Source organism: Heteronotia binoei, chromosome 17, assembly GCF_032191835.1.
Source record: "Heteronotia binoei isolate CCM8104 ecotype False Entrance Well chromosome 17, APGP_CSIRO_Hbin_v1, whole genome shotgun sequence".
NCBI lineage: Eukaryota > Metazoa > Chordata > Lepidosauria > Squamata > Gekkonidae > Heteronotia > Heteronotia binoei.
The window spans coordinates 39,701,679-39,718,753 of NC_083239.1; the positions used below are offsets into that span (position 1 = coordinate 39,701,679).

General features: G+C 47.9%; 2 protein-coding genes across 2 annotated transcripts in view; one reads left to right on the forward strand and one right to left on the reverse strand.

Moving 5' to 3' along the window:
- The window catches only part of LOC132586006 (uncharacterized), a 476,363-nt gene that overhangs the window by 119,396 nt on the left and 339,892 nt on the right, over positions 1 to 17,075 (reverse strand). The gene's annotated exons all lie outside the window — the stretch shown is intronic.
- HAS1 (hyaluronan synthase 1) overlaps positions 7,946 to 17,075 on the forward strand; it is a 36,643-nt gene continuing 27,513 nt past the window's right edge. The window contains exon 1 of the mRNA XM_060257922.1: positions 7,946 to 8,020. The gene's annotated coding sequence lies outside the window, so the exon portion shown is untranslated. The remainder of the gene's footprint in view (positions 8,021 to 17,075) is intronic.

The window sequence follows — 17,075 nt, forward strand, 5'->3', positions numbered from 1 at the left end:
AGTGGGGTCTGAAAATACAGAGGAAAACTTCCACAACCATTCATTTGATACGCCTCTTGAGAAATGTCCAGATCAAAACTAGTTTCAAGAAAAACGAGGCAATAGCAGAGTCGGCACCCATTTCGCCTAAACAAATGTTGATGTTTCGGGAAGCAACGATGCAAGACAGTCGTGAGCATGTTCTATAGTACAGGGGTGGCCAAAGGTAGCTCTCTGGATGTTTTTTTTTTGCCTACAACTCCCATCAGCCCCAGCCAGCATGGCCAATGGCTGGGGCTGATGGGAGTTGTAGGCAAAAAAACATCCAGAGAGCTACCGTTGGCCACCCCTGGTGTAAAAGGTGAGTTTCCAATGCTGAGATAGAGAGCAACAAACTGTCAGTGTAAAAACACCCATTAGTTCCCCTGAAAAAAATGGCTACTTTGGAGAGTCAACTCTATGACAATGTACCTTGTTGAGGTCCCTCCTCTCCCCAAGCCCTGCCTTCTCCAGGCTCCTCCCACAAAATCTCCAGGTATTTCCCAACCCCAGAGCTGGCAACCGTCAAAATTGGACATAACTGTAAATCATGAATACAAATGTAAGATGACCTTCCCCCTTTCTTTGATGGCATACCTGGGGGGAAAACCTAGACTCCCATTTCACTAAACATGAGTTGTTTTCAGGACTGGAGCATAATGCATAAGTATAAAGAGTTGAATTAAAAGATAGAAAAAAAGATCTTGGATATGTAATTCAGATGTTTGCGAGTTTCTTTGCTCTGCGGTTTCCACTTGTGTTAGCTTGCTGGTCCATGAAAACTTCATTAAAATGGCAAATTGGCGGCATCTGTCTTAGTTATACAAGAGAACTACCGGAAATTGTTGATTGTCTAATTCTGGAACGGTTTACAATGGAACTGTCCAAGAATGCAAAGGTTTGGGGGAAGGTGGCTAATATAATTCCTTTAAACTCCTCAATCGTGACCTTCAAAAACCTTTTCCTTGTGAACACCGAAAGACTGGAATGACACCGTCTTCTTTGTATTTAGCCAAAACAGTTTTTATGCAAGGTTGCCAAATTCAGCTTGGGGATTTTCCTGGAGATCTGGGGGCAATACTTAGAGAAGGGGGGGGCATAAGGAAGGGAGGCAGCTCAGTGGGATTTGATCCCATTGAGTTAGATCCCTCAGAGCTTGAATTTCCCCCGGAGGCAGGGCTGGAATTCTAGCAGGAATTCCTTTGCATATTAGGCCACACACCCCTGATGTAGCCAATCCTCCAAGATCTTACAAGGCTCTTTTTTGTAAGCTCTTGGAGGATTGGCTACATCAGGGGTGTGTGGCCTAATATGCAAAGGAGCTCCTGCTAGAATTCCACTCCTATCCAGAGGAATACAATTGCCAACCTCCAGGTAGCACCTGGAGTTCTCCTGCTATTACAGTTGATCTCCAGTCAACCAAGATCAGTTCCTCTGGGGAAAATGACTGCTTTGGAGGGTGGACTCTCTGGCATTATATCCTGCTGAGGTAACCATCTTCTCTTGGATTCACCCAGGCATTTCCCAACACAGAGCCAGCAACCCTAGATTTTGATGATGCAGAGATAAGCTGTAACACTAGGAGCCCCAGGCAAACTAGGTGATTGCCTAGGGCGCTAGCCTTCTGGGGGTACCAAATTGGGTGCCCCCCCCCCATGGGGCTCGGAGACATTATCAGCACAGGAGGGACTGCCAGAAGTTATCATTGCTTAGGGTGCCAGACAGTCTAGGGCCAACTCTGCCTGGAGATTTGGCAATCCTAAAACATGTCATGACCAGTGTTCCCTCTAAACTGAGTTTAGCATGAGCTAGCTCACAGATTTTTAGCCTCCAGTTCACACATTTTTGTCTTAGCTCAGGAAGGATGACCCCAGAGCATAAAAATTTATACAGCAGCTCACAACTTTAATACCTGTAAGTGGAATTTTTGCTCACAAGACTCTGCAGCTTAGAGGGAACATTGGCTCATGACCATTTTCTTGTGCATTAAATCACAACTGCATCTAAGTCCCATCTCCCCCCAGATGTTAAAAGTTCCCAGGCTCTGAACGGGCTTTGAAGTCTGAAGATCTGGCAACAGAGGCCAAAGGGGAAACGGAGAAAGAGATAATTTATTACTGTAGATGAACCCGGTTCCAAGTTATTTCATTCATCTTTCCAACGGGCTGGGCTTCTGTTTGCGGCTTCTTCTTTCCATCATAGCAAGGGAGTAACCCGGTACTCATCATTCATACCATGTGCCCCATGGAGTCAGCAAATTCTACCCAAGGAAAAAGCAGCCTTCAGATGATGGCCCAAGAGATCACTTCCCCGTTAGGTTTGCCAACCTCCAGGTGGGGACTGGAGATCACCCTGAATTACAACTGATCTACAGATGATCAAGGCCAGTTCTTCTGAGGGAAAATGGCTGCTTTGGTGGGTGGAGTCTATGGAGGGTTGACAGGTCAGTATTGGAAAATACCTGGAGTGCCGGATTAAATCCTGTGGAGACACCTAGGCAGTCAAAACCTCAGGGGGCCCCTTGCAAATGATCTCAGAGTCAGAGCACCCACCCCGTGGCCCCCACTGCGGCCTGCAGGCCCCTTCTCAAAAGCCCCTTTGGCAAAACTGTGGGGAAGAGGCAGAGAGAGGCAAACTTGTAGGGTTGCCAATCTCCGGGGGGGGGGCAGGGGATTCTCCGTTTGGAGGCCCTCTCCCTGCTTCAGGGTCGTCAGAAAGCGGGGTGGGGCGTGGGGAGGGAAATGTCTGCTGGCCATTCCATTATTCCCTATGGAGACCGATGCCCATAGGGTATCATGGAGAATTGATCTGCGGTTATCTGGGGCAGCTGTGTTTTGAGGTAGAGGCACCATATTGCAGCACAGCGTCCAGTGGCTCTCCCCAAAGTACCCACCAAGTTTCAAAAAGTTTGGATAAGGGGGTCCAATTCTATGAGCCCCAAAAGAAGGTGCCCCTGTCCTTCATAATTTCCAATGAAGGGAAAGCATTTAAAAGGCATGTGGCCCATTAAATGTGATGGCCAGCACTCTCTTTGGAGTTCAATGATGCTTGTCACAACCTTGCTCCTGGCTCCACCCCCAAAGTCCCCAGATATTTCTTGAATTGGACTTGGCAACCCTACAAACTTGGCAACGATGCCAGCAGCAGCCACACCAGGCAAGTCGGGCAAAGAGCTGCTCAGTTGCTGGCTGCATGTGCCGCCTGGGAGGGCTGCAAGCAGGGAGTAAAATGGTGGCGGGAGCTAGACCAGGGCCCCTAAAGGCGTGGGGGCTCATAGGCCAGTGCCTAGTTGGCCTAATTGTTAATCGGGCCCGGAATACCTGGTGATTTGGGGGCTGGAACTGGGAGAGGGTGGAATTTGGAAAGGGGAAGGGCCTCAGCATGGTGCAATGCCATAGAGTCCACCCTTCCAGGCAGCCATTTTCTCCAGGGGAGCTGATCTCTGCCAGCTGGCAATCAGTTGTAAAAGTGAGAGATCTCCAGGTCCCACCTGGAGGCTGGCAACCCTATGAGTGGTGGCCAACCAGTGGCTTTGAGGTTGCAGCCAGGATGATAAAGGAGGATCCACGTGAGCCTGGCTGCTGGCGTAGAGTCAGACTTACCCACCTGCTACTGTTGCCAAGTTCCAGGTGGGTCCTGAAGATCTTCCAGAATTGCAACTGATTTCCAGATGACAGAGATCAGTTCCCTGGGGGGAGGGGGGGAATGGCTGTTATAGAGGATGGAGTCTCTGATATTACGCCCTGCTGAGGTCCTTCCTCTCCCCAAACCCTGCCCTTTCTCGGTCCCACCCTCAAATACCAGGAATTCCCCAACCTGGAGCTAGCAACACTAAGAAGAAGAAGTCTCAGAGCAGTCACAATACCCTTTACTTCCCCCCCCTCCCCTACAACAGACACCCTGTGAGGTAGGTGGGGCTGAGAGGGCTCTCCCAGAAGCTGCCCTTTCAAAGACAGCTCTGTGAGAGCTATGGCTGACCCAAGGCCATTCCAGCAGGTGCAAGTGGAGGAGTGGGGAATAAAACCCGGTTCTCCCAGATTAGAGACCACGCACTTAACCACTGCACCTAACTGACCTACTGATCAGCGGGACCTACTTTGTGACTTCTGTTGAAGTTGAACTCTTCAGCCCTAGGCTGGACTTTTTGGGTTTCCCAGGCACACACCCCTCCCCTGTCCTACTTTCTGGCATGCTAGGCAATTATCTAGGTACACCCACCCCTTCTTTGGATCCTTTATTTCACCACTGGATTTCAGCAGGAGTCAGGCTGCCAACTTCAGCAACGGTCTTATAGCTAGAGCAGAGGTGGCCAAACTGTGGCTCGGGAGCCACGTGTGGCTCTTTCACACATCTTGTGTGGCTCTTGAAGCCCCCACTGCCCCATCAGCCAGCTTGGAGAAGCTTTAAATCGCTTGTCCAAGTCAAGCCATCTGGCAGCTTGGAGAATGCATTTAAAGTTAAAGTTGCTTTCTTTCTACCTCTCCCTCACCATCTATTTGCTTTTCTCCCTCCCTCTCTTCCTTCTTGTCTAGCAGCTCTCAAACATCTGATGTTCATGTCTTGCGGCTCTCAGACATCTGGCATTTATTCTATGTGGCTCTTACATTAAGCACGTTTGGGCACCCCTGAGCTAAAGGATCAAGAGGATAGTCCTATAGCTAGGGTTTTCAGCTCCAGGTTGGGAAAGACAGAGATTTCTGGCAGATCCCTAGGAAGGCAGGGTTTGGGGAGAGGCGAGACTGCCGCGAGGTTGAATGCTATAGAGGCCACCTTCCAAAGCAGCCAACTTCCCCAGGGGAACTAAACTCTGTTACCTGGAGATCAGTTGTAATTCCAGGAGATTGCCAGCTACCACCTGGAAAGTGGCAACCCCATCAGTTTCTGTCCAGGGTAAATGTTAACAGCAATACATGTTTCATTCTGAAGCGAGAAAGATGCACTTGCTGATTTTACAAAGACAAAAAAGGTCAAGGTAGTCCCCTGTGCAAGCACCAGTAATTTCCGACTCTGGGGTGACGTTGCTTTCACAATGTTTTCACGGCAGACTTTTTTTTACAAGGTGGTTTGCCATTGCCTTCCCCAGTCATCAACACTTCCCCCTAGCAAGCTGGGGACTCATTTTACCGACCTCGGAAGGATGGAAGGCTGAGTCAACCTGGAGCCGGCTACCTGAACCAGCTTCCGCTGGGATCCAACTCAGGTGGTGAGGAGACAGCCCCGACTGCAGTACTGCAGCTTTACCACTCTGTGCCACGGGGCTCTCTACAAAGACAACCTCCTAGCATATCCACCTGACACCATCGTCAGCAGTCTCCAGCAGAGAAAGACGTTTTCTAAAAGCTGCCACCTTTTCAAGAACCTTGGAGATGGCAAAACGTGAGCCTGGGACCTGTTGCACATCAAAGTGCGCTCCACCAAGGAACCGCAGTCCTCCAAGTTACAGAAGCGTGGAGTGTTTTGTTTTTAATTTATCCCCCAGCCAACGACAACCCACAGCAGCGATAGCTTCAATTTTTTTTCTCATAATTGCTTCAGTTTTATATATATAAAAAAAGAGTCAGGTGGGTTGAGCAATACAGCCTTCCTAAGAAGTGGCTGATTGAGGAGATGCAGTTTGAGGAAATTCCCAAAACCACAGCTATGCCAGGAATGGAACTGCCAAACACAGATTTTTCAAAGTGCAGCTTCTAATGTTGACTCACCTGGGCTAAACTGGCATTAGCTATCAGTGCATGTCACCACAAGCTGCCTCCGTTCCCATGCATGCTTCATGATTTTGACAGAGGACACTGTAGCTAGACAGCCTGCAGTTCTTTCTGCCGAGGGCTGGCTTGCCACCTGTTTTTTCCTGGCAAGGCTCTTCTGCCTTTAACAAGGGCCAATTCCTCAGGAAAAACTTGCCTATTGCTATGTCCGCTTGTATGGAAAGTCTTTCGCCTGCTGGTTTCCTGCTTGTTCGAAAGCAATCTTCTAAATATTTACTTCTTTTATACCCCACCATTCTCCTCAGCAGGGCCTCAAGGCGGCTTCCGTAATTTCCTTTCTTCTATTATATTCACACAACAACTCTGTGAGGAAGGTTGGGCTGAGAGAATATGAGTAACCCAAAGTCACCCAGCAAGTTTCCATTGGCAGAGCGAGGATTCAAACCCAAGTCTCCCAGATCCTAGTGACTAGGTGGCCAAACTGCTTAATGTAAGAGCCAGACAGCTTAAACGTCAGATATTTGAGAGCCGCAAGGAAAGCCAATAGATGGGGGAGAAAGAGGTGGAAAGAAAGCAGCTTTAACGTTAAATGCATTCTCCAAGCTGCCGGCTGGCTTGGCTTGGAGAAGTGATTTAAAGAGACAAATGCCTTCTCCAAATCAGCCAACAGCGTGGTGGGGGCTTTGAGAGCCACATCATACGTGTCAAAGAGCCACATGTGGCTCCCAAGCCACAGTTTGGCCACCCCATCCTAGTTCAGCACTCCAACTGCTACACCCTGCTTACTCTTGCTAGGAAATCTTGCCAGGAAAAAAAGCAGGGAAGTGCAAAAACAGCTCTGCAGAGAAAACTGCTGCTCTGTGGACTCTGTGGCATTATAACCTGCTGAGGACCCTCCCCTTTCCAAATGCTGCCCTCCCTGAGCTCCAACCCCCCCCCCCCAAATCTCCAGGTATTTCCCAAGTGGGAGTTGGTAAGGCTGAGAGATTGCACACAAAAGCTTAGACCTTGAATAAGACTTTGCCGGTCTTAAAGGTGCCACTGGACTCAAACTTCCTTTCTTGTTAGTTGACGGTGAAAGAATAGTAGGAAATAAGGTTACCAGCTCTGGGTTGGAAAACCCCTGGAGATTTTGGGGTTGCAGCCAGAGGACAGCATTGGGGGAGGGACTTCAGTTGGGTTAAATTGTAGGGTTGCCAATCCCCAGTTGAGGGCAGGGGATCCCTCAGTTTGGAGGCCCTCCCCCCACTTGAGGGTCAGGGGGGGGGAGGGAAATGCCTGTTGGGCATTCCATTATACCCTATGGAGACCGATTCCCATAGGGTATAATGGAGAATTGATCCATGGGTATCTGGGACTCTGCGGTGGCTGTTTTTTGAGGTAGAGGGGCCAAATTTTCAGCATAGCATCTGGTGCTTCTCTTCAAAACACCCTCTAAGTTTCAAAAAGACTGGAGCAGGGGGTCCAATTCTATGACCCCCAAAAGAAGGTGCCCCTATCCTTCATTAATCCAAATGGAGGGAAGGCATTTAAAAGGTGTGCACATCCTTTAAATGTGATGGCCAGAACTCCCTTTGGAGTTCAATTGAGCCGGTCACAACTTTTCTCCTGGCTCCACCCCCAGGTATTTCTTGAGTCGGACCCAGGTATTTCTTGAGTCGGACCTGGTAATCCTAGTTAAATGACGTCGAGTCCACCTGAAAAACTGCTGGTTTTCTCCAGATGAACTGATCTCTGTCACCTGGAGATCTGTCGCAATCTCAGATCTCTGGCAACTCAAGAAGAAAAGCCAGAGTAATTGGGTGCACATGTTTAAAAGCCACCCCCCACCCCCCCAGTAAAACAGGGAAAACATGTTAGCAGGAGCAGCTACCAGAAAGTAGGTTTTATTAGTAAACAGAGACTGCTGGGGCATTTGTGAGCACAGTAGCACTTTGCTTCTAAAGAAGCAGTCATAAAAGTGGGCTGAACTCCTTTTTGAGTGGAATGCCTCCCAGCTTAATCTTTCCATCTTAATGACACGTGTGTGGAGGGGTTTATAGGAGCGAAATAACCAGTCCTTAGTTAAATATCTTTGTTTTGCTTTTGATCCAATCTTAGTGGGTAGCATTCTTGCGTTTGAGTCTTCCTCCATTTTGTTAGGAGCCTCAGGTGTTTCTGGGCCTGGTAAGAAATGTCAAAATGGCCACCTCCTACACAGCCTAGAGGTTGGGTTTTTTTCATGACCAACCAAAATGGAGTCTGGAAAGAAGTCTCCCTTGTGGAGTATGCTGCTCATAGTGACTGCTACATACATGGTAAGGCCAGAGAAGACGTTCAGTATTTTTTTAAAAAATACAACACTTCCTAACTTCTCTACCTTTGAATTTGCTCCTGAGGAATCTCCCAAGTGCTGCAGGAAATTCTGTGCACCAAATGAGGCAATTCTGTGGGTTTCGGCGCAGAAGGGCCCCAGTCCTATGCAGAGTTTCTCCAGTGTAAGTCCTCTGGCTTTAGGGTTGCCAACTCTGGGCTTGGAAAATACCTGGAGGTTTGAAAGGGAGGCTGGGGTTTAGGGAGAGGAGAGACATTGGTAGGGTTTATAATTCCGTGCAGTCTACCTTCCAGAGCAGCTATTTCTGGGGAAAGTGTAATAATTTTTTTACAGGGGTCGTTTTGTAGAAAAATTGCTCATTAGCATAACTCATTAGCATATGCCACCCCCCACACACACACCAAAAGCAACCGATGCAAGAAAGGAGAGCGCCGGGTGAGCGAGGCCTGCTTGGGCTGGCTAGAGATCCAGCCAGCCCAAGCAGGCCTCACTCACCTGGGGCTCTCCTGGGCCGCTGCCCCCCCCCCAACGTCAAAAGACCAGCAAGCCACCTGCCACCCAAAATCACATAAGTGGAGAAAGGGTGGTGTGAGCTTCTCCAGAGGTTAATGAGGGTTGCTGGGGGCATGGCAAAGCCCCTGGTGGCTGGCTGGCTGCGCGCTTTCCTGATCCAGGGATTGTTATGCAGCTGCACCTACTATTCAATGAACAAGGTAGATGGGGAAGAAGAGGGGGAACTGTCAGAAAGGTTCGGGAGCTGTGCTCCTGTGAGCTCCTGCTGAATCTGAGGCCTGGATTTAAAAAAAATGATTTATGAAGTCTGGAGGTCAGTTGTAATTCTTGGAGATCTCCAGACCCTGCCTGGAGGATGGCAACTTAATCCGGTTTCAGTGGATTTGGAATAGAGTAACTCTGCATGAGATTGCATTGCCAACTACTTTAAAAGATGGGCAGAGTATTAACTTATCTCCTTTTTATTCTGATGTTTATACTACCTTGAAGTGTGTGTTTGGGGATGGGAATCTTTTCTTGGGCACCAAAACATCTTGGGTGGTCTCTGACCTCTGATAAGCTTGTAAAGGATCTGGAACCTGATCTGAAAACCCTCTTCTGTCCTGAAATGGCCTCAGGCTAATAACACTTAAATGTTGACTGGCATTTTTCCAGCTAGAAGGGCATTTTTAAAAAATGTCTCTTTAAGAGTGGCCTTGTTTTTGCTGGTGGGTTTTCTTCATCAGATTCAGAAGTAAACGCCAGAACCAATTCAGGCGTCGTTTGCCTTCCCACGTGCGCTCCCAAATGGGTCTGTATTCGTGGTCCTGCTAGGGCAGGGGTGGCCAAACTTGCTTAGCATAAGAGCCACACAGAATAAATGTCACATGTCTGAGAGCCACAAGACATGAGCATCAAATGTCTGAGAGCCACAAGACATGATTGTCAATTGTTTGAGGGGAGAAAGAAAGGAAGGAAAATAGATGGGGGATGGAGAAGAGGTGGAAAGAAAGCAACTTTAACTTGAAATGCATTCTCCAAGCCGGCCAACGGGGGGAGTGGGAGCTTCAAGAGCTACACAATATGTGTGAAAGAGCCACATGTGGCTCCTGAGCCACAGTTTGGCCACCCCTGTTCTAGGGCCTCCCTTGTTCTAACATTTGGAGACCATCTGGGGAGAACTAATTCCACTGAGTTCAGTGGAGCTTTCTCCACAGTAAGTGTACATAAAAATTCAGAAACAGTTACTTCAATCCTGGGATAAAAAAGAGACAAAAATGGCAATTCTATGGCTCAGTTCGGAGGCAACATGAAAACCTGGTTTGCTTACTTATTTCCCACTTTTCTCTCCAGCGTGGAGCAACGTAGCTTGCAGCATTGTTCTCCGCTTTTCAAGTTTATTCTCCAACAATTAGGGTTGCCAACCTCCAGGTGGAACCAGGAGTTCTCCTGGGATTACAACTGATTCCAGGCAACAGAGATCAATTCCCCTGGAGGCTCCACTTTGGCAAGTGAAATCTATGGCATTATTACCCTTGTGAATCCCTCCCCAAACCCAGTTCTCCCTAGAATCCCCCCCCCCAAAAAAAGTCTCCAGGTATTTCTAAACCCCAACCCTGTGAGCAGGGGTGGAATTCTAGCAGGAGCTCCTTTGCATATTAGGCCACACCCCCATGATGTAGCCAATTCTCCAAGAGCTTACAAGGCTCTTTTTTGTAAGCTCTTGCAGGATTGGCTACATCAGGGGTGTGTGGCCTAATATGCAAAGGAGCCCCTGCTAGAATTCCACCCCTGCCTGTGAGGTAGGTTAGGCTGAAAAAGTGACTTATCCAAGGTCACCCAACAAGCTTCCATGGCAGAAGGGAGATTTGAACCTGAGTCTCCTAGATCCTAGTCTGACACTTGGACCACTACGGAGGCCCCTGGGGCTGTTGACTTCTTGAGACAGATGTGCTCAACCATGGAAGCTTGCTGGTTGACCTTGGGCCAGTCACACATTCTCAGCCTAAGCTTCCTGGTCGGGTTGTTGTAAGAATATGGAAGGAAGAAAAATGTCAGACGTTTTGGATCTCCATGGGGGAGAAAGGCAGGATATAAATAACTGTGTGCCTGTCTGAAATAGGGTCGCCAGCCTCCAGGTGGGGCCTGGAGATCTCCTGCTTTTACAACTGATTTCCAGCTAGCAAAGATCAGCTCCCCTGGAGGAAATGATGTGACGACAAAGGGGAACTTAGCGCAGTTAATTGTATAGAAGAGCAAGCCAAAAAAGGCCCGTTAAATAATTACCATTACAGAATGGTAATTACTGTGATGGTAATTGCTTAGCATGCCTTTTTTGGCTTGCTCTTCTATACCCCTGGAGAAAACGGCTGCTATGAAGGGTGGGTGCTACAGCATTGTACCCGCTGAGGCCCCTCTTTTCCCCAAACCCTGCCTTCTACCGGCTCTACCCCCAAAGTCTCCAGGTATTTTCCAACACAGACCCTGACAAATGGCGTGATTTGGTCATACGCATGTGTAATATCAAGAGCCCCATGGCGCAGAGTGGTAAAGCTGCAGTCCTGCAGTCGGAGCCCTCTGCTCATGACCTGAGTTCGATCCCAGCGGAAGCTGGTTCGGATAGCTGGCTCCAGGTTGACTCAGCCTTCCATCCTTCCGAGGTCGGTAAAATGAGTCCCCGGCTTGCTGGGGGTGAAGTGTGGATGACTGGGGAAGGCAATGGCAAACCACCCCGTAAAAAGTCTGCTGTGAAAACGTTGTGAAAGCAACGTCACCCCAGAGTCGGAAACGACTGGTGCTTGCACAGGGGACTACCTTGACCGTTTTTTGTGTGTGTGATATCAGGCTGCAAGCAGAGAATTCTTTTTAACATGGTTTAAAACAAAATATTTACGGCCCACTTGCCAATACACTTTGTCTTTGAAGGCAGAGAGGATACTCCAAGTAAGTAAATACTGCGGGTAGAGAAGTGGGGTTGGCAGAGCGGTGTACGAGCTCCAAAAGCAATCTCTGGCGTGGGAATTAGGGGGATTCCAAGTCCTTAAGAATTCCTGTTTCCGTTCTCTAAAAAGTTGGAGGGTATGTTCCATATTCGTATTACATGCTGAAGTCATTGCAGCCAACAGGACTGCAGCTGTGGGAATAGAAAGGCAAAGTGGAGGGTGGGGGGGAGGATGAGAGGTATTTTGCACTGGAGTACTGCGTCATCCAGAACTCATTCCAAGGGTACTTAGTAGCAGGAGGCAAGCCGCAGTTATCATGAAACTGGGTGCGTTCTTCCTGCTCTGTACCTGAAGCAGTCAGTCATTCCACAGGGCGGAAAGGTCAGGAAATGACTGGCAGAGGAGGGTATGGGCAAAACTTGGCAGAGAGAAGAGGGCCCTGGGGCGGTGTTTGGGAAGGCCGTAGGCAGTAGCGGGGGTTTTGCAAACCTGCAGGTAGGCAGAACCAGGGATTAGGATGGAGGGGAGAGGAGGGGTGGGATGGGAATCTAGACGAATGAAACAAAACTCACAAACAGCTGTCAGGACATCAGACTGAGAAGTCAAGGGGTAGGAATTTAGTAGCAGTTTTGCCAACTTAGAGTCCTTATCCAAGAAAATTTGCTCCTTGGGGAGAAGAGAGCTTCACTACTAGGGTTGCCAATTATGGATTGGGAAATTCACAGCAATTTCAGGGTGAAGCCAGTTGGAAGGGGGAGAAGGGATGTATGGTTGCCAACCTCCAGGTGGTTTGGCAAATAAAGGGGGAAAAGCATGTTAAGGTTGAAGACCTGGAGATAACCTTGTACTACGTTACTAATATATATATGCTATTTACTATCACTTCTTTAGCACTGAACACTAGTTTGCTTACAAGGATCACTTTACATAGTGAAAAAGGGTTGTAATACAGCTTAACAACCACTCATAAGAGATGCAGAACAACTTCATAAATACACTTATACATTAAGAAGAACAACACATAGGTTCCATAGGGTGAATGTACTCCTAGAGTCCACTAGGACTGGGGAAATAATCCTCTTCTCGATGTGCTCAGTAGTCAAGGTGCTGGCAATTCTCCAAGAAGGAAGAAAAAAGTGACACGCTTCCGGTAAAAAATAGGCGTGTTTCCTAGGTAACGTCCTTCGTCCGACTAATAACTTGATCATTCTGGAACCAATGCTCAATTCTTTGTGGACACAAAGTATAGAAATCACTTTCACAAGGCTCAAAAGGTTCTCCTATGCGGCATGAACGCCGCGTTCTCTCAGTGGTTAGATAATCCTGGAACTAGTGCTCAGTCAATGAAATTGCAGATGTCAGGTCAGTTACTCACAAGGCATTTGTGCAAGGCACTTCTGCAATTTCATTGCAGAAAGTAGCGTCCATGCCATTAGACCCCAATGAAATCCCTCCTCTCCTCAAAATCTCCAGGTTTTTCCAACCGGCAACCCTAGAAGGGACCTCTGAGAGGTATAATGCCATGTACCTTCCTACAAAGAAAAGAGTTCACCCCACAAAGCATCCATTTTCTCCAGGAAAACTGATCTCTGTCATCTCTAGGGTAAAGACCAGAATACCAAGGGCCCAGGTCACCCTGGGGCCCAATTAGGGTTGCCAGCTTCCAGGTGGCCCCTGGAGATCTCCCACTATTACAGTTTGTCTCCAGATGACCAAGATTGGTTCCTGCGGAGAAAGTGGTGACTTTGAGGGTGGTCGCTATGGCATTGTACCATGCTCAGGTACCTCCCCTCCCCAAACCCTGCTCTCTCCAGGCTCTGCCCCCAGAATCTCCAGGTATTTTCTCGATTCAGAGTTGGCGACCTTAGGCCTCATGGACTGGGGCAGGTGACTAGTTTTCAGACAATATTTGGCTTGGATCTGGGTGGGGTGCATAGGGCTGAGGGAATCTTTGAAGGCCTAAGGTGTCCCTTGACTGTTCTGATGTCACACTGTTCTGGAACACCTCCCTCCCACGTGAGCCATCCCCATCTCGGGAACTTCTGTCAACCGTCACAATCCTCCATAATCTTTCTCTCTTTACCTGAAGCAGCAATGGCTCTGCCCATTATTTGCTGACTTGCAACTATGCTTAATGTATAGGAACTCTCCCCCCCACCAATCCACACACACTTTCCCTGTTCAAACAAAGCCCAGTCAAAAGATCCTCAGCCTTTCCCACCCTGCTTTTCAAGAAGATATTAGAAAAATATGTTGGATTTATATTCCGCCCTCCACCCCAAATCTCACGCACAATCTCCTTTACCTTCCTCCCGCACAAGAGACACCCCGTGAGCAGTGTCCCTCTAAACTGAGTTAGTGTGAGCTAGCTCACCATTTTTTAGCCTCCAGCTCACACATTTTTGTTTGGTGTAGAGCCAGTTTGGTTAAGTATGCAGGCTCTTATCTGGGAGAACCGGGTTTGATTCCCCACTCCTTCACTTGCAGCTGCTGGAATGGTCTTGGGTCAGCCATAGCTCTCATAGGAGTTGTCCTTGAAAGGGCAACTTCCATGTGAGCTCTCTCAGTCCCACCCACCTCACAGGGTGTCTGTTGTGGGGGGAGAAGATACAGGAGATTGTAAGCCGCTCTGAGTCTCTGATTCAGAGAGAAGGGCAGAGTATAAATCTGCAGTCGTCGTCTTCTTCTCAGCTCAGGAAAAATGGCGCTAGAGCAAACTAATTTATGCAATAGCTCACAACTTTATGCCAGTAGCTCACAAAGAAGATTTTTTGCTCACAAGACTCCACAGCTTAGAGGGAACATAGGATGGGAGTCTGCGCACTTAACCACTACACCAAAATGGGACCAGCAGCTTGCAGTTCATGGGGGCATGCTCTGCCATCTAAGCTTCTGTTGTGCCTAGAAGGGTCAGGAGGACATATTCTGTATCCTCTTTTGCACAACAACTCCGCTTGCTTTAAAAGGGAACACAGGCTGTGGCAAATCAAATGCAAGACTGTGATCAGGCAGGCAAAAAGGGACTATGAGGAGCATATTGCAAAAAACATAAAGACCAACAATAAAAATTTCTTCAAATATATTAGAAGTAGGAAACCAGCCAGGGAGGCAGTGGGGCCCTTGGATGACCATGGGGTAAAAGGATTACTGAAGGAGGATAGGGAAATGGCTGAAAAGCTAAATGAATTTTTTGCCTCCGTCTTCACTGTAGAAGACGAGAACTTTTTGCCCGCCCCAGAACCACTAATTTTGGAAGGGGTGTTGAAAGACCTGAGTCAGATTGAGGTGACAAATGAGGAGGTCCTACAACTGATAGACAAATTAAAAACTAATAAGTCACCGGGTCCGGATGGCATACATCCGAGAGTTCTGAAGGAACTCAAAGTTGAACTTGTGGATCTTCTAACAAAAATCTGTAATCTTTCATTGAAATCTGCCTCCATTCCTGAGGACTGGAAGGTAGCAAATGTCACCCCCATCTTTAAAAAAGGTTCCAGAGGAGATCCGGGAAACTACAGGCCAGTCAGTCTGACTTCAATACCGGGAAAGTTGGTAGAAACCATTATCAAGGACAGAATGAGTAGGCACATTGATGAACACGGGTTATTGAGGAAGACTCAGCATGGGTTCTGCAAGGGAAGATCTTGCCTCACTAACCTGTTGCATTTCTTTGAGGGGGTGAACAAACATGTGGACAAAGGAGACCCGATAGATGTTGTTTACCTTGACTTCCAGAAAGCTTTTGATAAAGTTCCTCATCAAAGGCTCCTTAGAAAGCTTGAGAATCATGGAGTAAAAGGACAGGTCCTCTTGTGGATCAAAAACTGGCTGAGTAATAGGAAGCAGAGAGTGAGTATAAATGGGCAGTCTTCGCAGTGGAGGACGGTAAGCAGTGGGGTGCCGCAGGGCTCGGTACTGGGTCCCATGCTTTTTAACTTGTTCATAAATGATTTAGAGTTCGGAGTGAGCAGTGAAGTGGCCAAGTTTGCGGATGACACTAAATTGTTCAGGGTGGTGAGAACCAGAGAGGATTGTGAGGAACTCCAAAGGGATCTGTTGAGGCTGGGTGAGTGGGCGTCAACGTGGCAGATGCGGTTCAATGTGGCCAAGTGCAAAGTAATGCACATTGGGGCTAAGAATCCCAGCTACAAATACAAGTTGATGGGGTGTGAACTGGCAGAGACTGATCAAGAGAGAGATCTTGGGGTCATGATAGATAACTCACTGAAAGTGTCAAGACAGTGTGCGTTTGCAATAAAAAAGGCCAATGCCATGCTGGGAATTATTAGGAAGGGAATTGAAAACAAATCAGCCAGTATCATAATGCCCCTGTATAAATCGATGGTGCGGTCTCATTTGGAGTACTGTGTGCAGTTCTGGTCGCCGCACCTCAAAAAGGATATTATAGCTTTAGAGAAGGTGCAGAGAAGGGCAACTAGAATGATTAAAGGGCTGGAGCACTTTCCCTATGAAGAAAGGTTGAAACGCTTGGGACTCTTTAGCTTGGAGAAACGTCGACTGCGGGGTGACATGATAGAGGTTTACAAGATAATGCATGGAATGGAGAAAGTAGAGAAAGAAGTACTTTTCTCCCTTTCTCACAATACAAGAACTCGTGGGCATTCGATGAAATTGCTGAGCAGACAGGTTAAGACGGATAAAAGGAAGTACTTCTTCACCCAAAGGGTGATTAACATGTGGAATTCACTGCCACAGGAGGTGGTGGCGGCCACAAGTATAGCCACCTTCAAGAGGGGTTTAGATAAAAATATGGAGCACAGGTCCATCAGTGGCTATTAGCCACAGTGTATGGAGCACAGGTCCATCAGTGGCTATTAGCCACAGTGTATGTGTGTATATAACATTTTTGCCACTGTGTGACACAGAGTGTTGGACTTGATGGGCCGTTGGCCTGATCCAACATGGCTTCTCTTATGTTCTTATGTAAACGCACCGGAGCCCTCCTGGAGAAAGAAAGAGGACAACGTAGCTGCTGAAAGTTTGGAAAGCTGGCTCCTTGGGAAAGCAAGGTGAGAAAAAGCCGGGGACCTTTTGACTGGGCTTTGTTTGATCAGGGAAAGTGTGTGTGTGGGTGGGGTGGGGTATGGGTGTGGGGGGGAGGATCCCTATATGCTTTTAAGCATTATTGCAAGTCAGTAAATAATGGCCAGAGGCATTGCTGCTTCAAGTACAGAGCAGAGAGATTATAGAGGATTGTGACGGTTGACAGACATTCCTGTGGTGGTTGACTGAAGTTCCTGTGATGACCATCAGGATAGTCAAGGGACACCCTCTGCCTCAGTCATCTGCACCCCACTTAGATCCAAGCCAAATATTGTCTGAAAACAAATCTAAAGACCTGAACAGTTCCTATACACTTTTCAGCACCGTTGCAAGCCAGCAGATAATAGCCAGAGCCATTGCTGCTTCAGGTAAGGAGCAAAGACGTTGGAAAGACATCAGGAAATCTGTTCGCCAACTTTTCCTGTGGAGGCTGGAGGAATCCAGGACAGGGGTATGCCCGATTCATCCCTAATGTGTTACCTTCTCAGGGAACACCAGAAATATCATATGGATATCCATAGGTGATTGTCCCTCTGGCAA